The sequence below is a fragment of the Lygodium microphyllum genome, chromosome 11, assembly GCF_053477565.2.
Source record: "Lygodium microphyllum isolate KBCC chromosome 11, Lygodium_microphyllum_v1.1.10, whole genome shotgun sequence".
Taxonomy (NCBI): Eukaryota; Viridiplantae; Streptophyta; class Polypodiopsida; order Schizaeales; family Lygodiaceae; genus Lygodium; species Lygodium microphyllum.
Genome location: NC_141145.1, coordinates 41,172,181 through 41,194,627, shown reverse-complemented (window position 1 = coordinate 41,194,627; position 22,447 = coordinate 41,172,181). Strand labels below are relative to the sequence as shown.

Here is a 22,447-nt window from a genome sequence, read left to right as displayed (position 1 = left end):
CAGCATACAACCAAAGCATCAAAGGCTTGGAATGTACTGAGGAGTCAGTATGAAATGCGAAACTTGGAGAATCAACTAGCAGCGGAGAAGTTTGCTGAAGGAGAGATAGCTGAAGCATTCATCACTTGGATTAAGAATCTACGCTACCAGATGGCTAGCGCTCGGATACAAAAGATTAGCAAGGAGCTAGCTCAGAGGTGTCTTCGAATTTGTCCACAAAATTTTGATGGACTAGTAACTACCCTTAATACTCAGGTTAGACCTCAAGCTTTGACTTTTGAGGAGTTTTGTGCATTATTGATAGAGGAGGAGTTGAGGCTGAAAGCCGGAGAAGGAAGTAACAATCAAGATGTTGCATTCTCTACCAATGCAAAAGGCAAAGGTGGTTTCCCCACAAAAAATGATGGTGACAAAAAGAAGAAGGGAGGTAAGAAGAAGTTTCAAGAAGAATGCTTCCACTACAAGAAGAAAGGACATGCAATGGTAGATTGTCATGTCAAGAAGGCACATGAAAAGAATGGTACCCTTAAAAGTAAAGGGAATGAGGCAACAAATACAGTTGAAGCAGAGTTGGAGTTATTCATGGAAACCATTGAGGAAGTGTGCTCCTTGGTGCAAGAAGAATCTATCACTGACTCATGGGTGTTGGATAGTGGGGCCTCCCATTATATGACCAACAAGAAAGATATATACAGTTCTATGCAGTCTCTACAAGAATCCATCACTATGACGGTTCCAAATGCTAAAAAATGCCCTAATGTAGGCACATGTACTATTTCTTTTATTTTTGCAAATGGTAAAGTCAAAAGGATTTCAAATGTGTTGTATGTTCCCGAAATTAGGAGAAATCTGTTATCACTTGCTACCATAACTGATCTTGGTCATGAAGTGAGGTTCAAGAAGGTAGGTGCAGTAATTCTCAGCAGTGCTAGTTATTGGCAAAGGAGAAAGAAGGAACAACCTATATGCGCTGTCGAAGGGTTTGTGAAAGCAAAGTCGCGTCTTCAGAAGACCTTGATAAATTTCAGGATAAAAGATCGAACAGATGAATAAACAAGATGAGAAAATAATGTCAGGACTCTGTTTTATTTCTGTCAATAAGAGTTTCAAGATTCAAGATGAAGAAATCCGAGCAACCTCTCGAATGCATAGATCATATATACATTTCAAAGAAAATTTCCAAAAGTATGGTCTTCATTGATGAATAAGAAAGTGGAAGATCATGGATAATTTTCTGATTCAAGTTCCATCATGATGACTATTTACTGATATTGAGATGGCTTATCATCTGTTGCCTTTCAGTTCTTTCAGCCGTTAAAGGTCACAATCCATGTCCCAGCTGCTTTGGCACCTTCTGCAACCACAAGGCCAATAGTTCCTAGACCGAATATTGCAACAATTGATCCAGGCTCCACCTTTGCAGTGTTCCAAACAGCACCTAAACCTTTATCTCCTTGTTTAAATACTTCTCAACCAAAACTGGCACTTGTGAGCGGCTTTTGAAGCCACCAAATGTTGTTCCTTTCCAAACTTCACCTGGTTTAAGAGTAATTGGCTTTTCAACTGCTGCTGGCTCAACACAAATCATATGCTTATATTCATCATCTCCATAATCAGCCATAGCTTTTGCTTTTCTTTCCCATGGGTTCCAAACAACTGCATCCTCAAAAGTCAGAGCATCTCCTTGTTCTGTGAAGCGCTCTCGGTTTTGAAGGTTATCAAGATAATCCAGAGTTTCCAGTCCTTCAATTCGCACTTCACTGATATCTGAAACTCAGAAGTAAGTGTGCATAGCCACAGTAAAAGAGAAAGGCTTAGCATCAGTGTTGCGAACACGTGCAGTAAGTGTCAACTCTCCTTCAGGGCTTAAAGCAACTCGAAGGCAAAATTCAAAGCTATGATTCCAGAGTTTAAAATCTTCCTCACTAGGTCGGAGAATAAGATCAATGACCGCTTTGTTGCTGCTTGTTGACAAGGACAAGGGATTTGGAACTATACTCCAGAACCTGTTCCGAGGAAAACCATACTGTTCTGTTTGATCTAGATTGCTGAACTGAGGAAAACAGATGGGAATTCCACCTCGGATAGCCTTTGGAGGCTTGAAGATTGCCTTGCTGCTAACAAACAGCAATTCCTCTCCACGGTCGTTTTTCTCCCGCCTCCCGTCTGCATCTGCACTTGAGGAACTTCACTCCCCTTTGCATCCGAGCTTTTTCCCCCCCTTTTCGTTAGCTCACTACTCCAAAAAAAAACCTTTCCCCAAAGTGCGGCTCCCCTGTCCCAGAAAAAGCCCCCTATCCCCCAAAAGATTGACCCAAATATGATCGCTGATGATATTGACATATTGGCACGAACTTTATTTGTAGGTCCATCTCGCGTAGCCTGCAACCAGGCACGCTTAAGCAGCAATCTGAATTGCTTCCACCAACCAATACGATTGACAGGTGCAATAGGGACTTTTATAATCTCGGTGGAATGAGACAAATCTACTCCATTTTCCCCCTGTAAATTGAGCTCATAACTCGCATGTGACTTCTGCCTAAATGCTTGAAGTAAATTATCCAGACGTATGCGAGTGGACGTTTCATTTTCAGGCGAGCTGTAGTCTACAGAAATGAGGTCTGCAAAGAACTCAGCTCGATTTACATGCTGTGGGCATGGGTACCCAAGTTCAGTAAAGTAGGACAAGGCATAATCCTGGGCAGGGCCAGCATAAACAAGTGACCCTTCAGCTAGCAGTACAAGGTCATCAAATTTTGCATAAATTGAACCTCGAGGTTGATGTATTGAACAGACAACAGTATGCCCATCCTTGGCTAGGTTTTATAAGGTTTCCATTACCCTTTCTGCCTGTTGTAGGCTCATCAGCAAATATTACTGAAGGGCTGGCAATTAACTCACAAGCAATTGACAGCCTCTTTTTCTCTCCTCCACTTATTCCACGCACTTTCGCATCACCTACATGACTATCTGAAGAAGACCCATTCGGTCTTGTATGGATGTCTGCAACAGCCCCATCCTCCATGCTCTCTACTTCTAAAATGCTGCCACATTTACCATAGATACTAATAAGTGTGCTATTAACAAAAGCATCTGAAGTGAAGCCCTTCATCTGAGCATCTGCATGTAATGCTCGGAAAATTTCTCAAGAAACTTTTCTTGGTTTCCCATCCATGCTCATAACATCTTCCTCCTCAATGAGGGCATCACATGCTTGAAATGTGATCTTAAATGTCTACTGATTTGAGAAAATATCCTCCTCTTGCATCTGTTTGTATAGTTGTAATGTCTTCTCTCCTTGACCTTGTTCAACATAGACTGAAAGCAACCCTTCATGCTCGCTACTATACTCATACGCAGAGAATAAATGTAATCACAACAACTAAGTATGCACAAAGTATCAAATCGCACACACAACTTTCGGGTGGTTTTCACACCTCGAATGCGCAGCAATACGACAGCACTAAGTGCTCTTACAGCCACCGCTAGAGTGGGCACAAGCAAGCTTTGGCATGAAAGGTTTGGACATATTGGATTTGCAGTGTTGAAGGAGATGCCTAAGCAAGGTATGGTTGCTCACCTACTTGTAGTGTAACTGAATTGAAGGAACCATGTGAAGCTTGTATGATGGGCATGCAATAGAGAAAGGCATTTCCACACAAAAGGAAGAATAGAGCATAGGCTTCTTTAGAGTTGGTGCATTCTGACTTGTGCGGTAAGATGCCTACACATGCCTTGGGGGGATCTTAATATTTTATGTTGATTGTCAACGATTACAATAGAAAGATGTGGGTGTACTTCCTTCATGATAAGTCTCAAGCTTTTGGTAAGTTTAAAGAATGGTTGAAACTTGTTGAGAATGAAACATGGAAAAGTATAAAGAAATTTAGAACAGATGGTGGTGGTGAGTTTAACTGAAAGGAGTTTGAAGACTTTTGCAAGAGCAAAGGGATCAAGAATCAATTGACAATGCCTCACACACCTCAGTAGAATGATGTTGTGGAATGAAGGAATCGCACCATAGTGGAGATGGCAAGATGCATGCTAAAGGGCAAAGGATTGCCTAATCATTTTTGGGCTAAAGTTGTTAATACTACAGTCTACATTCTGTCAAAATTGTTGCAGAAGTCACTAAGGTTCGTGGAGCACAACCACCTTGGAGTGGTCGAATGGGAGAGAGGTGTCACCCGACAATAGGGCAGCCTAGCCTTGAAGAGAAGCTCCTTCTACTAGAGGTCTTAAGCTGTGTAGTGAAAGTAACACAGTTGTAAATCATCGCCCTAGTAATGTGCTCTGTGTGACCTAGATGTGTGGAGCGCCATAGTTCTGATAAATTAAGATAGTATATAAGCAAAAATAAGCTCCAGACGTAAGTCCAAGTCGTCCTATTATGTGCACTATCGAACAATGTACCGTAAACCAAAACCCGAGCGAGGAGCGAGCGATCGATCTCTCTCATATCTCATTTTGATGAATTACTGATTTTGATCACTTGTTACCATGTGAAAATGTGTAACGTGTCCACTCGTATCTTCAGAACACGTCTTGGCAGTCCATTGGAAAGGATGTCTAGAAAGCTCTGCCCGGCACTCCCATGGAATGTTACGGGGTTGCGATCTAGGGATTTCCACGTCTGCCATGTAGCGGAAGTATTCCGACCGTTCCCACTTAGGACCGACCTGAATTAGGGCTTTTCTTATTGGTCATTTCCTAACGGCAACTAGCGTCGAACCCAAGCGAACTACTTTACGCAGAAACGCCAGGTCCAAAGTGGATTCATGCTGCACTTGGTTCAAGGAGAATGGGAAACGAGAGGGATACGAAGCTCAACCTCTCTGCCATAAGGCATAGTCCCATTCCATTCCCCTAAAACAATGTAGATTGAGATCAATTATAACTCTAGGTCAACGCTTTGTTGTTCATGTTCCTTGACGATCTTCTGGCTGTCCATCGTGATTTGAGGAAAGTTCCTGGCCAACCGGCACCCCCATCCGTAGGACGGACCTATGGACCATCCACCGCACTTTCCTCGAATTTTTTTAGCTATTTAATTACCTAACACATTTAGTTGGACATGTATCAATCAGCTTCCTTAATTAGCCTGTTAGGTACTAGTTCCTTCATGTAACCATATCACTTGACATAGAAAAGCAATGTCAAACCAGTTCCTTTTTGACAGCTTATGATATTTATCTTTGAAATACATAAAGTTCAGCCCGTAGGATTATCCACAATCCGCCCGAAGGCTATCCAGCAATCCACCGGGATCACTAATCCAAGATTCCATCCGTAGACTAGTATGCTGGCCTCGAGATCCAATCCCAAGTCACGTTAGCCTCTTGTGCAGGGCCTAGAAGGCGAGGGATTTATGGCCAGAGTCCCCCCTGGCACCCAAGCGTCCTCCTGCTCCAAGTAGCCCTCAACGGAGCGACCTCTCGCAACGGGTTCGGTCCACCTTCCCAACGCGGTGAAAAACCCCCTTGGTTAGGGTTAGGCATGTAGTCGGGGGTAACTGAAGCTGCCTCTCCCTTCAGACTTTCAACCTGAAGCATTAGATATCCATTTATCCTTTAATTCATTTGGTCAAACAAAGCAAAAAAGTGCTCTTAAATCTGTAACAAGCACAAACATTTCCATTGGTCGTTTATTGTTGGCCAACTGATAAGGAATGAATCCTTCCTTTCAAATGCATCCAACACTCGATCCGGGATTACTTGCGACTTGGCAAGATCCCCTATATCCTAGGTTATGGCCGTACCCTATTAACCCGACTTGGACAATACCTTAAGTTTATATGTTATTCCAATTTGTTGGGTTGTCCTTTGCTCCAAGAAATTATCTTTACCCCAGAAAGATACTATATTAGGATGATTATTCATCCTCTTGCAAGATAACTTGCGTAGGAACTTGCCAACCTCATCCCGAGAATTGGCCGTTCCCTTGTGATCCAATCACAAGATCATACGACTCTGCACTTGTTGCACAAGGGTCACATCGAAGTATGGGACTATTCTATCCATCAAATGGAGTCACAAAACAATCTGTTCCTGATTACATTAGGCTGACGTTGTCAGTCCTAGGGTTCCAAGTTCCATTTTTTTAGCGTAAGATTCTTAGGGACAACCCTGGTTCACTTCTCAAGTATGTTGGTTGTCCCTACATTCGGTGAATGTGGGTGAGTATTCAGGGTATAGGAGTTTCAGTTTTAGCAATACGTGTTACTAGGTCACGTATTAAATCCTATTGAATTCTTTGGAATTGAATTAACTCTTTCTAAAACGAGTACTCCACGGGTTTAGTGTTAAGGTTTATGCCAATTTGTTTAATTCATGATGAAAATTATGCTAACATTTCCATAAACACATGACTCATTGACTATACGTAAATTGATTTTCAATCCTAACTTATCGATTTAAGATCAAGCATAGGTTAGGTTATAATCTAATTCCAATTACTCATCATAAAACTTGCAAACAATATTCATGATAAACAAGCAACCTTTTTCTAATAATTACGCAATTGAAAAACGATAATTGACCAATTTATGCAACTTAGGAATCATTTCATGCCTTGCACCTTCCTATGGATTCTTAGCACTTCCCATAATTACTCATTGCGAAGAAGATATGGCCTAATAATGCAACATGATTTTATACTTCCATGTTTAAACGGAGTGCATTATCTTAATTATGTTTTGTAACTATGGACAATAATCTAAGTTCAGTTCATTGAATGCACAAAAACTAAATGCATATCAATTTTCTGCTCACTTTTATTTTTGTTTGTTTTCTTGGAAATACTAACAACTGAACTTTTCCATCATAAGCTAACTCTTTTAAAGTAACCAAAATATTTGAGATGGGAAATGCATCCTATTTTCAGAAATCATCTATGCGTGATTGAATTATAGCAACATAAAAATGAGAGAGTGTGTGTGTGTGCAAGAAATACACTAATAGTAGGAGAGAGAGAGAGAGAGAGAGAGAGAGAGAGAGAGAAAGTAGAGAAAAGGGGGGGGGGAGAGAGAGAGTGTGTGTATGTGTGAAACACACACACACACACACACATAGAAAGGGGAAGAGATAGAGTGGAAAAATAAAAAGATTAAGTGAGACGGAGAGAAAAAACAACTAAGGGGATAAGAGAGAGGACAAACTGTGATACAATTGATGAGGTCCAGCTATCCAAAATAAAAGTGCTGAATGAAAAGCTAAAAACTGGAAACTGAAAATACGGTGCTGTGAGTGTGATAAGTGTCGTGTATGTGTATGTGCGTATGTAGCTCTGGTACTCCAGATAATGGCTACAAAAGGGGAACAAATGTCAGCTGTGGTAGGGGAACAACTGTTGGCTGTGATAAAGTGGTGCGATGTGTATATGTGACAGATGCAGGGAGATATACTATCCTGGGATGTAGTAGTAGTCGTCGAAGTCGCTAATAGCAGGTGATCCCTCCTGGATGCAGGATGTGGTACATTGGCGGTGGAGAAAGAGCAAACTGGAGATCTGAGATCCAATGTGTCGAGTGTCGTCGGATCTCAGTCTGCTGTCGATGTAGATCAAGAATCCTCCGGATCTCCTATTGGTGTGGTTGTGGGGTCCGAAACCCACAGATCCTCGTGTGGCGTCAGGTATGCTGGTCCTCAGCTTGCTGTAGTGTGAGCCCGAAGGTCTGGCTAGAGGCTAGTACAGTAGCTCTCACTCTGTCTATCTGAAAGAACTATGTAATAGTCATCTGGGTGGGCCCCTCTCTGACTGGGACCCGCTGTGTGCTCTGCTCTCTGATGTGCCATGCCTCTCCTAGAAAACGGCCAAATGATCTCTTATCCATATCAGTCATACATCCCTAAAGTGAGCTGCTCAATGTGTATCTAGATCTCAACTCTGAGTATGCCGGGCATCTGAGAAAAAAATGCTCCTCACTCTCCACCTCTGATCTGCAAAGGGGGCATATCCTCTCCTCCCGCGGGATGCCACTGGCTCTGCCACTCTCAATCATAAGCTGATGTGATGATACCCTGAGCTGTTCAATAAGAACTCTCAATCGATGTGGCATATAGATCTGCATATATCTCGGAATCTCTATGAATCCCTGCTCTGATATCCTCAAGAACTGTGTATAATAATGTGCCATCTTTGATGGCAGTGGCTGTGCAGGGCTGACCCATGTCCTCTGTATATAGATATGCCATATCTCCTGTCTGATGACTCTGTTCCTCTCAGAGAGAGAGAGGTTGTAAGTGGGAGCCTGAGTATCATATAGAAGAGGTGGGAGTCTATCAATGTCCAGCCCATGTCTGTCAAACCAAGCTCTAGTCTGTGCATACCATGATGTGGTATCCCCAGCTCGAGCCATCTCCTGAGATGCCATATATGCTCTATATGCAATGCGATCTCTGTCCATATCCTGAAATCTGTGTAGAAAGCAGACTATCTGAAATAATGCCTCGACTAGTATGGGCGGTGTGGCAAGCTCTGCTCGCACAATGTCATGTGGGACTGAGGCCTTGCTGCGAATCAATCTAGATATCATGATCATGTGAGGTCTCTCCATCAATCTCCATACATAATCGGCAAGGCCCGGCCCCCATATAGCTGCTCCATACATCAGTGCTGGAGTGACTAGAGTATCAAAGAGCCACCCCTTGGTGCGCGGCTCCTGGAAATGTGCCTGATGACACTGTCGCTCCATAAGAGCCAATGCTGAGTATCCTCTAGTGAGGCGGTCACGAGCTGCCTGTGTCATCGAGAAAGTCCCTGAAGCTGCTGTAAAGGTGACTCCCAAATATACATATGATCCAGTGACCTCAATACTCCCTCCTACTGCCATGAAAATACTATGTCTGCGTATTTGAGCTGATGTATGGAATATAAGAACCTTGGTTTTACCAAGGTTCACTGTCATGCCTCTCTGTATGCAAAAATCATCCAATGCTAATAAATGCTGCTGTAATCCCTGAGCTGAGTCTGAGACCAACACAATGTCATCTGCATATAGTAAGATATGAACTGTGGCTCCACTGAGATCTATACCTCCACCAGCTCGCTGTTGAATAAACTCTGCTATCTCATCAATGTATAGCCCAAATAGAGTCGGTGAGAGTGGGCATCCTTGCTTCACACCAATGGTGCTCACAAGGGGATCTGATATACCTCCCGGACATCTGACTCTGCCAGTAACCCGCCCATATAGTGCATAAATACCCCACATCATGTCATCATCCACCCCCAGATCAAGTAGGCATCTGAAAAGCCTCTCTCTCGGAACCGTGTCAAAGGCTTTGCGGAAATCCACAAAGCAACAGTACAATCTCTGTTTCTTCACTCGTGTCTAGTCGATCAAACAACGGAGAGTGAAGATGTGGTCTATGGTAGAAAATGCCCGTCTGAACCCTGCCTGTCTGGGTGTGCACATGCACTCTCTCTCTGCCAGCGTGCTGAGCTCCTCCTCCATCACCGTGCCATAAAGTTTGGACAAAACTGGCCCAATCATGATGGTCCTATATGTGTTAGGATCCATAGGATCCCCTGACTTGTGGATAGGTACAATGGTGTGCTCTGTCCACGAGTCAAGGAACCCCTCAGACAATGCACGGTTGAAGAGGTGAGCAATGAGTGGAGCCAATGTGTCTCTACCATATATAATATGCTTTGCCTGAAGATCAAACTGGTCTCGAGCGCGGCCATGCTGTAACCGTGAGATAGCATGTTTCACCATACTAGTGGTGAAAAAGGATGAAATACCTGGTCTCGGTGTACATGGTGTGGGTATCAGCGGCTGTGCGGGTACATGATATAAACTCTGTGCATATCCATGCCATACTGCAGGGTCATGTATCAGTGTGGGTGAGCGTGGTTCTCTAATCTGCCTCCATGCCTTTGTACAATCTCTGCTCATAAGAAGGTGGTATATATCCCAATATCTCTCCTCCTCCCATTCCCGCTTTTTACGGTGGGTCAAGCAGTGCATGCGTCTCTGCGCCTGTCTGTGTGTGATCTCTCCTCTGGCCTCCAAATCGTGTACCTGTCGACGTAAATCTCTGCACCACTCATCATCATACCACTTGTTCTGTGGCATGGTACCGGTCCGAGGGGGTGCGTGTATGTGTGATGTGGAAAACTGAGTGTAGCAAAATCATGCACAATGCGTGTGATATCAGTGGTTAGTGTATCAAGGGGTGCATATGGATCAAGTGACGTGATGTGCTCCTCCAGATGCTGTGAGTAAACATGTGAGAGCTCATGAGTGAAGTGCATGGTAGTATGCATGTGGGGTATGATATCTGCAGGTGGTGATGGTAATGAGGTGAGGAGTGAGAAACTGAGAAAGGTGTGATCGGCACCGAATGGAAGTCTCCCAAGGCCAAAGGACTCGATAGTATGCATCCCATCGATTGGTCCGAGTAGATAATCTACAGTACTCTCGCCCCCCCCATGTGGGAAGCATGTAAGACCTCCTGAATATGGCCATCATGCCATCCCGTTATAAATAACGAGATGATGTCTACTACCAAGCTCAAGTAAACGCCCTCCATACCCTGTGGCGTCTGGCCCAGTATCTGCTGACTTCCTAATGATCCCCAAATCCTTAGGTTCTAATGCTCTCATGATCTCTGGCTGCTCCATATCAAAACTCTCACACTGTCGGCTCTGTGTGCGCCCGTTGAAGTCCCCCATAAGGAAGACCTCACCCAAACTAGAATACAGAATAATGTCCTCTAAGAGCTGTGAATAAGGGGAGGGGGAATCTCTGGCCTGAATATCACCCTGCGTAGTAGCCTATCTGGACCCTCGTGGTGAAAAGTAGCATACTGCCATATAGATCCATCTCTCATCTGATATCTGCACTCTGATCCATATGTAACTGGCCTCCTCATCTCGTCTCACTAACTGGATATGTCTCGGTATCCCCTGACAGAATAGAACTGCCACCCCTCCTAAGCCCCTAGATGTGCTCTGCCTAGTAGTAGCCCAGTATGCAGATACCCACTCAAATCCTGTAATGCGTGGGAGCCCTCTCTCTGGGCTCTCATGTGTCTCTGTGAGGCATATAACATCATGGTCGGGTAAAATCTCCTCAAGTCTGTCTGGTCGTGACCATAGGGAGCCGTTGCAGTTCCAAACTGCCACACATATCGGGGTCTCCTGTACAGTCCTCTGCCCCGTCTCATAGGCCACGCCCCCCTATTTGGTGGGGCGTCCATCTATAAAAATCCGGCCATCTCGATAGAAGGCCTTACGGCCTTCTCTACGTGCTTGGAGTATCTGTGGCATGCATGCTCGTCTCTGTGCAATCTGCATCTGAGTCAGGTCCTCATCCATGAAGATGGGAGCCCCACTCATCCCTCGGAGCGAAATCTGCTTCCGAAAGAAAGCGGCTCTGTCCTCTGGTGTGCTCTTATGTAATATCAGAGCTCTGACCCTGGTAGTATCTCGTCCTGCATGCCATGCTTGAGTAAAGGGCATGCTCGTGTACCCTAGTCGGGTGCATAGCCCGCGTGCATCCTCCTCCGGAGAGGCCCCTTCGGGGAGCCCGGTAATACGCACATTCAATCTACACGTGTTCCTGAGCCTCTCCTCCTCTAAGGTCTCCTGAACGCGGACTACCTCCTCCTTTTTATTTTCTTCCTGGACCTCCTTCTTAATGTTCTTCTTCACTACCTCAATCCACCCCTCCTTATTCCCTTCTAATTCTTCCTTCATGTTTGCTATGATTTTTTCCTCCCATCCCTCTCTCGAAGCCTCAACTTCGGTTTTAATGCATACGTGGAGAGAGAGAGATAGTAGGTAAATGAAGAAGGAGGAGTAAAAAAGAGAAAGACAAACTTAGTATGACATAGGTAGAGAGGGTAAGAGAGAAAAAAAGGGAGAGTAATGGGGGGGACAGAGACAAAGGACAATAAGGAGAGCGAATAAAAAAGAAAAAGGGAAGAAGAGAGAGAGAATTGGAGAGTAGGTGATAAAGAGAATTAGTCCCAGACATTAAGCTTGCATTCCATGACAATCTGAGTGAAGCAAGAGGCATCACAATATTTCACTTTTGTCCTTGTTTTGTGATAGTTAGGAGAAACCTTCAAGAATAGTCGACAGAGGAAAATCTATGGACAATAGTGGCCTATATAAAACACTCTTCAACATGGTCCATACTAGTCTCATGTTCAGATTTAAAGTATATATTCTTACTCATCTTCATGTACTCCATACACACTTTTTAGCTGAAGCCTTGAAGAATGCTTCTATTCCGTATTCTCATAATAAGTGGTTGCTATACACAATATCTCTCTCCGATTCCGTCTCTTTACTTGCTCAAAGACTAAAATTGAAAACTAGCTACTATCATCTCCTCTCCCAAATGATATTTACTTACCCATAAACAATATGCTCTATGGTCAAGTAAAGTAACCCTTTTCTTTTCTATTTGGAGGCTTCATATTAATGTCGACCCACTCAGGCTAAACATGTAAAAGACTTTGTGATTATTTGGCATGCAAGATACTTGTCAAAGGCTCCTAGTCATGTCTCACTATCATGCCTACCACCTTGTGAAGTCATACAAATAATGTCACATAGGCATAGAGTTAAGTAGATAGTATTTTCGATTGTTTTCTTTCACTAAACTTGTGGCCACATGACATCCACTAAGCCAGAAAGGCCAAATAGGAATCTTACAAAGTATCATGCATGGAAGCATCATGTCACCTCCATGATCAAGAACCCAAATACTAATCTCACATAAATGGTAAGCATGATAGCATCCTCTTGGATCATAAACCCAAATTCTTATCTCCCATATAAGTATGCATCCAAGTCAAAATTTTCCTCTTCGATCATATGACATCAAAAGGTCAAGGGTAGATAACATGTAACCATATTCATCATGCTATAAGAAATCCATACTTCCACCAAGATAAACTGGGATAGTGAACCCATAATACCTTTCAACCATACATGACTTGTAGCTTTCCCTAGATCATTAGGTGACATCAAGTGCACTCACATTCCTTGTGCAATTTGTCCCAATGGTTTTTGGCTCCTAAAACATCCTTACATCTATTTCTTCATTATGTATTACATAAAATATGTTTTTCCACTATGTATCATGAAGTTTTCCTTACCCTACAACATAAGTAGTAATGCGGATGAAGTAGTGTCACCCTCTTAAGCTTTGAAACTAGTATGGATTATGTATCAATAGATGGGCCAATTCTTGCATAAGATCTTCTAGAATCACATCCAACATCTACATAGACATGGGCTCAATATCATTATCCTCTACTTATATGAAGTCTATGCAATCCTTATCATTGATGAGCAGTCTAACTACCCACTTGATATATGCTCAGTTGTGCTTTGCCGTCCTAGCAACACCAAAACATGCCCTTCTTTCTCTCTACCATTGAGTACTGCTAGGACTTTTCCTTAAATGCTAGATGCTTTCCTTGGTATCTTATCCACCCTAAACTTGGTCTATAGGTCTACTTTGGTCATAAACCAAAAAAATCCCCAATGTATATGTATAGGGGTATGCGTACATAGTCTATGTATGTACGCATGCACATACACATAATGGAAATTTGGTATTTTCTTTTCCATGGAGTGTGACTTCACATCCACCACTATGCTTCATCATGAATATCTCAAGGGGATTATAATATTCTTATCTACAATGCATGGAAAACTCTTACATAAGTTTGCTTAGATCAACAATCAAGCACACTGTTGTATAATGGCAATTTGTTATTTACTTTTCCATGGAGTGTAACCTTCATATTCAACACACTCTCCCATCTTCACATCCTCTTCTCTCAATTTAGAGTTAAAAACCTTCGCTTTACTGGGAAATACTATGTTTAGATTCACCATACTTGGAGATCTACTACCCTAAACCACATTGGCTTCATCATGATAATGCATAGATTTCACATTCTATTCATTAAAATTCGAGGATGATGCATTAGAATCGTTTATTGAATCAGATCTTTCTAAGCCTCAATCCACCAATAGTCATGATAATCTACATTTTTTGCATAATCACCTCAAAGGTTCTATCATGGTTGCTATCCTTAGGCCTCCTACATGGAAGCTCATTCACAATATTGCATACATGATTCAATCCATGATTCATATCTTTAGTAATGATATACTCATGATCCAATCCATGATCCCTATCATACGCTGATACCACTACATATTTCCTATCTTAAGTAGTAACACAGTCATGCACGCACTAGGTGATATTGAAGAACATAACCATATCATATATAGATTTTCTATCTCACAGCTTCCAACATGGTTTCTTGTGATAATCAAACCTTCTTTTTCATAGTGTCTTCAAAGCCTCCATCATGCTTGCATGTGATAATCAAACCTTCTTTTGCACAATGTTCTGAAATCTTTATTCATTGTTGTGATCCTTGGGCCTCTTATACAAAATTTTATTCATAATATTTATTTTATCAATTTCTCCCACTTTTGTGAGACTTTCTTCAAGATTTGGAACCACGCCATTCACTTTTAGACTCAAAGCATTTTTTTAAAATTTTCACATGTTACTAATTTTGTAACATTGTTAGACACATTTTTTCCTCTAGAAAAGGGAGTAATGGACTTGCATTTGTTATCAAAATCAAACATTTAATAATCTCATATTTATTCTAGATGAGACATATTCCATTGCAACATGAAGTCCCTAGGGAGTACATGTTTATTATCAATAAGGTATAGCCCTTGGCAGTTAAATCTTTGGGTGATGTTGATGCTAGCTTTAATTTTAATCAAATGTGAGCTCAAGCTCAAGGGGAATCGAGCTCCTAGGTAGCTTTAGAGGCTACCCATACTTAATAAGTGTTTCAAGAAAAATCAAATATTAAAATAAAAAGAACAAAGAAAATTATATTTTTCATCGGCTTCTCCCTCTCATTTCTAGGAAGAAACAGTTTACAAATATGTTCATCGAAAAAACTAAAGAATTCGAGACTGACATGTCTCACATGTTGGGATGTTAAGATGATGATAGGATGGTGTGGACAAAGAGGGGGAGAGCTTATCAGTGGATGGTACTTCTCTACGTATCTTATACATGGCAAAGACAAACATAGAGTAAGAAAGAGAGGTATTTCACAAGTAGCTCTTCTTGTTGTAGAATTGGACCTTCAACGAGTGTGGAGGAAGGGGCTTGTCTCACTGACTACAAGAATAGCCATCTTAGGGGTTTCACTGACTACAAGAATAGCCACCTTAGGGGTTTCACTTATTGAGTCAATGCATCATCGAGTCTACACCTTGGGTGTGCTAGCGACATTTCAAGGTTACAATCACCCTTGAAAGAATTCTTAACCTTCACAATAAGTGATGCTCGCTAGTTTCTTTTCATCCCCCATATCAATAAACCTTTTAATGCCTAGTGGTGTAGCCCATTGCATTCTACCAAGTATCACGCTTGAGTCAATGCATCATGGAGTCTACACCTTGGGTGTGCTAGCGACATTTCAAGGTTATAATCACCCTTGAAAGAGTTACTATCCTTCACAATAAGGGAAGAGTGGGCAATTGCAATTTAATAAAATTATGGTCATACTAAGTTGACACTGAAATTTATTTATGTTATCTTTCCAAATATTGCAAATGATGATCAATTAGAAGTGCTTCCTAATAACTATGCTTGAGAAACTAGATTTTAAGGAGATTATAATGTTCAAGTTGTCATCCAAAAGTTCTTGTATAATGTGCTCATAAAAAGCTTTTATCTCAATTGAATCAAAGTAAGGAAGAAATATTTGTAAAGATTTAAAATAGAAACTTAGTTGCCTCAAAATATTTTTTAAGAAATAAAATACTAGAAGATTTTGGACTTTTTTTGTAAAAATCTTTTTTGTCGCTCGAATCAATATGAGGGACAAATGCTAAAAAAGGCTTGAAATAGAAAATTGGTTATCTCAATATCTTTTTCTGATAAATAAGTTACTGGAAAATTGCACTCTTATTTCAAGGTCGTGGATAAAGAGTTTCATCATATTCTCATAAAAAGTACTTTCAGGAAATCAACTAAAAATGGAGGGGTATTCCTTCTATTTTGGCCATTTTTGCAACCAAACTAGAAACATTCATCCCATTTCCATTAAGATTAGTGAACTTTCTAAACAAAAACTTGAAATTGTCATCATATAAGATACCTTTAATGCTTGTTTTATATAAATATTGTATGTCAACTAGTACATGTACGTACGTCAAAGTTTAGAACGTTTTTCATAATATGGCATATAGGGTAAAGGTGTTAGGGAAATGACTTGTAAATGTCTCCCACTTGATGTGTTTTATCTAGTTGAGTTATGTAATATGGCTTTTATAGTTACATTGAGTATAACATGCTACATTTAAATAAACAAATTCAAGGTGCCATCTTTATCATGTAGACCTAGTTATAAATGAAGGTTTTACAAGAGAGTGACTATAAGGGTCCTATATTGCTTTAAGGGTTTAGAATATCCCAAATATAAGGAAATTTACACGGCTTACTATTGTTCCACTAACATTAGATCTATACTTAATATATATGTGAAATCAACAAAAAATTATGTAGTTTTTGCATCACATTGTCAAAATATGTTTTCCTTTTGGGTGTGGAAGTTTATTGGTTCGTTTGCTCTATTAATGGATAAGATTTGTGTTTTTGGAAGGTAACCATGTCAATCATGAGCTGTTCAAGTCCAAAATGTAACCATCTACAAAGACATAGTCTAAAATGTAACCATCTAAAAATGATGAGGCGGAGGATGGAGACTCGAGAAAAATGAATAGCGCATTTGTTGCAGCATTTGTTGCAGCCCCAGCTTTACAACTTGTAGGGTTTGTCTTCCATTTTGTAATTCTTTTAGGTCGTAGCGTAAATTGGGAAGCCATATTCTCTCTGAAGGTTTGAGAATTTGAGCTCTTCCAAAGGACTCTCATGCATTTGGGTACGACGTCGCGTTTGTATCATCTCCCCTTTACAATCAATTACGTGGCAAGGAGAACCGACAAGGAAGGGGTCCGTAAGTATTCAATTACGTCGCACCGAGAACCCCACATGGAAGGGGTCCGTACTATTCATTCATTCGAAAGAAACAAGAATGTGATTTTCTTGAATTCTTCCACACCTTCTACTCACAAATTGGTTGACGGAAGATGTAAAGTGAATGCGACAAAATCTGATCCAACATAAATGTGTAGACAGTAGAAGCTTCTCTCACAGGCAATGTTCACCAAAAATCGAGGTTTCATGTAAAGTGAATTGCTGAATTCTTTTCAAAACTTCTAAATGTAAAAAAAAAGTTTAAAACCTTAAATCTTATAAAAAAATTAGTTATATAGATGGAAAATACGTGTAATTTGATTTTATAATCCCTCAAAATTTTAACTAACAAGATAGTGTCCTTGACTTCGTAAAACCATGGCTCAAAGTTGGAAATAGTTGTTGTCGTTGGCTTGCCAGATAGAATATCACCTATCTTTACACTAGTGAAGAGCATAACTATAAATCTAATTGCATCGTTCGAGAGATGTTATCAATACTTTACTCTATAATATTATCTCTCACATTGAAAGAAAAGCTTTTCCATTTTGAACCGTAAGGAGCAACTACACTTTCAGTTTGAAAGAGATTGGAAAGGACATAGAAACTTATTGTTATTCATTTGAAGGGCAATATATTTTCTTACATTTAGAGTATCTATTTTTCCGTGGAAGACTAAGACTCGTGAAAAGCTACTACTACAGCCTTTAAATCTTAGGCATAGTACCGATGTATCTTATTAACTTTGTCCAATTTTTATCTCGGTGCATTCATTGTATGTGTATGCTTTATATTAGGTGTGTCGAAGGCTTACTTACACATACTCTTATTTATAAATTGTTTTGTAATAAAGTACATACATTTTCCATTTAATTTGCAAATAACCCTTTATATAGCACCCCCTTATATATGCTAAAAAAAGTGTTAAAATGGTATTTGAAAAATCCCTTATACTAAACATACTACGTGATATACATATATATGCATGAGTGATTCATCGAGTTTCTAATATTGCATCCTATCAAAGCACTCCTCAAGGTTAGTATCAGTGTATACAAACTCCAACATTCAAGAAAAGTTACTTTTTTCGAAATCCATCCAAACGCTCTCCAAAAGTTCAAGCTTTTCCAAATTTAACGATTCATTGGGCATTAAACTTGGATTGTTTCGTGAACACGCCACATGCCCTTCACAAAAAACCGACCTTTAACATGTTTTTCCTCCGCGAATTTTCCAAAAAATCGGTAGAGATCTACGATGTTTGACATGATGAAAATGGAGCTACTATTTTCTTGATGACTTGGTTATAAAATCAAGTCACACAGTCAAGATTTTGCGTTTGTGTTCTGAAGTCTACCTTTATCATCCATAGTCTACCTTCATCATGTATGCAATATTTCTTTAGGGTAGTGGATTCCTCTTCCTTCCTTCTCTTTCATGCAGACCTTCCTCTCCTTCTTCTTTACCTCAGCCGGGGAGGGGTAGTACACCACCATATAACAAAGGAGTTCTTCATACTTTAGCAACATCAGTCATCTTCTCTTTCTAGCACTGCTTCCTTCTTGCTCAGCCACTCCTGCGCTGCACTCTCCCAAATCTCCATCTTGGCTTGCTGCTTGACTGGCCGTAATTCCACAATTCGGAGCATCTTCGAGAAAGAAACAAGACATCTCCCCTTAAATCCATTCAAATCCAATTGATTCATTTGTGGCAAGCCATATATATATATATATGTATATACTCTAAATATATTTTCCTAAGGCAAGTCCAGATCCCGATGAGGGAGGGCACTGTTGCTCAACAAGCATTTTGAAGAGATGTATTTTCGTTACATTGTGGCTATGGACATACGCTAGGATTTACACTCACACAACGTCCCATAATTTGCTGATTATAGTGGGATGTATTACTTAGAAATGATGAGAACATTGTATACATAATTGGGAGTATGGGATCATGGTATGAGTGTTTCTCTCTGTTAGGTCTTCTTTAAGATTTTGAGTTTTTGTCATTGGGCCTTGATCCAAAACCTCTACAATTTGCAATTTATAGTGGGATGTATGCCTAGAAACTCGTATATACAACGTAAGTTTAAAATAAGGGGTTTTTAAAACACCATTTTTATACATTTTCTACATACAAAAGGGTGTCATATAAAGCGGTTACTTATAGATTGAATAGAAAAGGGTTGTGTTTTATTCAAGAAAAATTCATAGATTAGGATATTTATAAATAGGCCATGAATGCACGTTATATAGAGAATATATATAAGGTGAATCCCCCGAGCCTAGAAAGCACTAGAGTATTGTATCGATAATTGCGACTAGGGGATCACGGGACTAAGTATTCCTTTGTGTTAGGTTTTCTCTTAGCCTTGGAGTCTTTGCAATTTAGCCTAGGTCCAACCGTTGAAAAGGCATAGGATGGAGCACCATATAAATCAACATACGCTTGCAATGAGTAAATAGGCCATGAACGCACGTTATATAGAGAATATATAAAAGGTGAACCCCCCAAGCCTAGAAAGCATTAGAGTATTGTATCGATAATTGCGACTAGGGGATCATGGGACTAAGTATTCCTTTGTGTTAGGTTTTCTCTTAGCCTTGGAGTCTTTGCAATTTAGCCTAGGTCCAACTGTTGGAAGGGCATAGGATGGAGTACCATATAAATCAACATACACTTGCAATGAGTGGAATAATAGATGTAGCTGGAGACTCATTTGGCAATGTATTGGGGAGTTGTAAGAGAATCTTGATCATTTATTACTAAGCTGAGAATGGAAGAGGTTTGGAACTAGTTCTTAACCTTGAGAACAAAGAAGAGGAGATCTATGGCACAAACAAGAATAGTGTGGGGTAAGCCAAGGACAAATATAGGGTTTTTCCATTTCGAAGATGTGCCATAACACCTTTGAATTGAATTTTATTTTGAGTCCACTTGAAGTAGGCAAGTAAAGCCAACATCTATCAAAAGGACCATTAATATTGAATGAATGTAAGGGATGCCAACCATTATCTTGAAAGGTGTAAGTATTAGCATCATGATGTTTTGCAATACAAGTGGTGCACATTTAGAAGCTTCATGAGTTGTAGCAATAAAAATAGCCCATACACTAAGAGTTTGATCATTTGTAGTTTTAATGGTAATGTGTGGTTTATGAATTTTCCAAATAGTGAAGAGATTAATAAATGCTTAGTCTTGTGAGCAAAAAGATTCTAGCCAATGAAAAGACCCACAAACTTAATTGTTGCTAGAGGAATACTCTAATCTTTTAATAAGGCTCACAATTAGGATGACCAATGGTCTTGATAGAGTTGAGTGAAATTATCTTGAGGCTTTGGTTTAATTGAATTCTTCCGTTTAGGATATCAATGTGTCTTAATGAAGTGTTTCGAGTCGACCTTTTTTGGCATAGCTATCTAAGGCTTTTGGAGGTTGTAAAGAGATATAGTCAATGTGAAACATGATCTATGCTTGGAGATCACCTAAGATGACCATGATACAACTCTGCCATTGCCTTCAATACAACCATGAATCTAGATGGTGGTTGATTTTACTTTTTCCTGAAACATAGATGCAAATGGGAAATTTCTTTCTAAATTTGATCCTTAGTGATGAGTGTATCGATGCCTTGAATCCCCAAAATGAAATAACAATGTTGTAGGGAGAGGCAATCTATTCAGAAGTTTTGGCTCTTAGGTCATTTTCTTTCTGGTTGAGTGGTCTTCTCATCATAGCATTCAATGAAGCATCCGAACTATTTGTCTAATGATGTTTAGATTTGAAGTGTCTCTTTTTTAAAACAATTGATTTTGTTTATGTAGAAATCATCAAGGCTAGTTTCTTTTGTCATTAGAACATGACTTAAATGATCACATGTCGAATGTTCTAAAGTATGGACATTACTAGCTTTTGTGTGGGCAACTATTTTAATTGTTTCAAATTCACATTTGATGGTTTGATTGAAATTATTTGATAATCTCTTATACTAAAGACATGTATTTTTAAATCTTTGCATGCATGCATGCATGCAACACACACACACACACACACGCACGCACGCACGCACGCACGCACGCACGCACGCGCGCACACACACACACACACACACACACACACACACACACACACACACACACACACACACACACACACACACACACACACACACACACACACACACACACACACACACACACACACACATGCAAATGCATGAACACATGATATACTTACTCCAATCTTACATATTATATTGGCATCAACCTTGCATATTATATGCTCTCATGAGAGAGAGAGAGAGAGAGAGAGAGAGAGAGAGAGAGAGAGAGAGAGAGAGAGAGAGAGAGAGAACTTTCATAGACATGCATAAAATAGGTATTTACTTTTTATAAGAAAGAGAATACATTTATGAGCTAGAATAGGTTATGTACATTAATATAATAACAAACATATTTTGAAGTGAGTAAATATAAATTGATAAAGTGTAGGATGGGATTTCCAAAGAAAAAAATTTGTGAAGTATGGTAGGGTGACTTAGAAATATGTTTTTCAAAAGTATATTTAGGTTGTGTAGGAAGTATAATTAAGTCATGTTTTCGCAATGTCTAATCTGTCTATAAACATTAATTGGTTTTAAAAGTTATGAAAGGGTATAATCAATGCTCATGCCCTTAAAGTTCCAGTCCAAATCTAGAAAGCGTAGAATGTAGAAACCATCAAGGCTAGTTTCTTTTGTCACTTAAATGATCACATGTCGAATTTTCCAAAGTATGGTGGACCATACTAGCTTTTGTGTGTGCAAGTATTTTAATTATTTCAAAATCACATTTGATGGTTTGATTGAAATTATTTGATAATCTCTTATACTACATACAATCATTTTTAAAATCTTTCCTAATATTTTCCTCCCTATTTTTGACAAGACAAGAGTGTACTTTGAAGCTCAATAAAAAGGTAGTATCATTTTAGAGAAAGTTGGAATTTATCATTTATTCTATAAATTGAAAAAGATGCAAAAAATATTTAGTTTTGCAAGGTACATTGCTAGAAAATTTTAATATAAGAAAAATCATCCATGCTCTCTTTATTAATGATGTGGTATCTTAATTAATATGTTTTTAATGTAAAATAAACTAGTTGTCTTCATATGTTTAACAATTAATGAAGGTCTTAAATGTTTTTTTAAGATTTCTCAATAATTTGTTGCTATTTACATAGAGGGGCATTGGGGGAAATAATTTTTGAGATTGATCCCCCCCGAATGCACGCACATGCACATACACACACAAAATCACACATGCATGCACACATTCACACACACACACACACACACACACACACACACACACACACAATCACACATGCATGCACACACACACACACACACACACA

General features: G+C 39.9%; 1 pseudogene; it reads right to left on the bottom strand.

Moving 5' to 3' along the window:
- Positions 1-1,438: 1,438 nt before the first annotated feature.
- Positions 1,439-3,025, bottom strand: LOC148028743 (putative glucose-6-phosphate 1-epimerase pseudogene; annotated as a pseudogene).
- Positions 3,026-22,447: the final 19,422 nt, after the last annotated feature.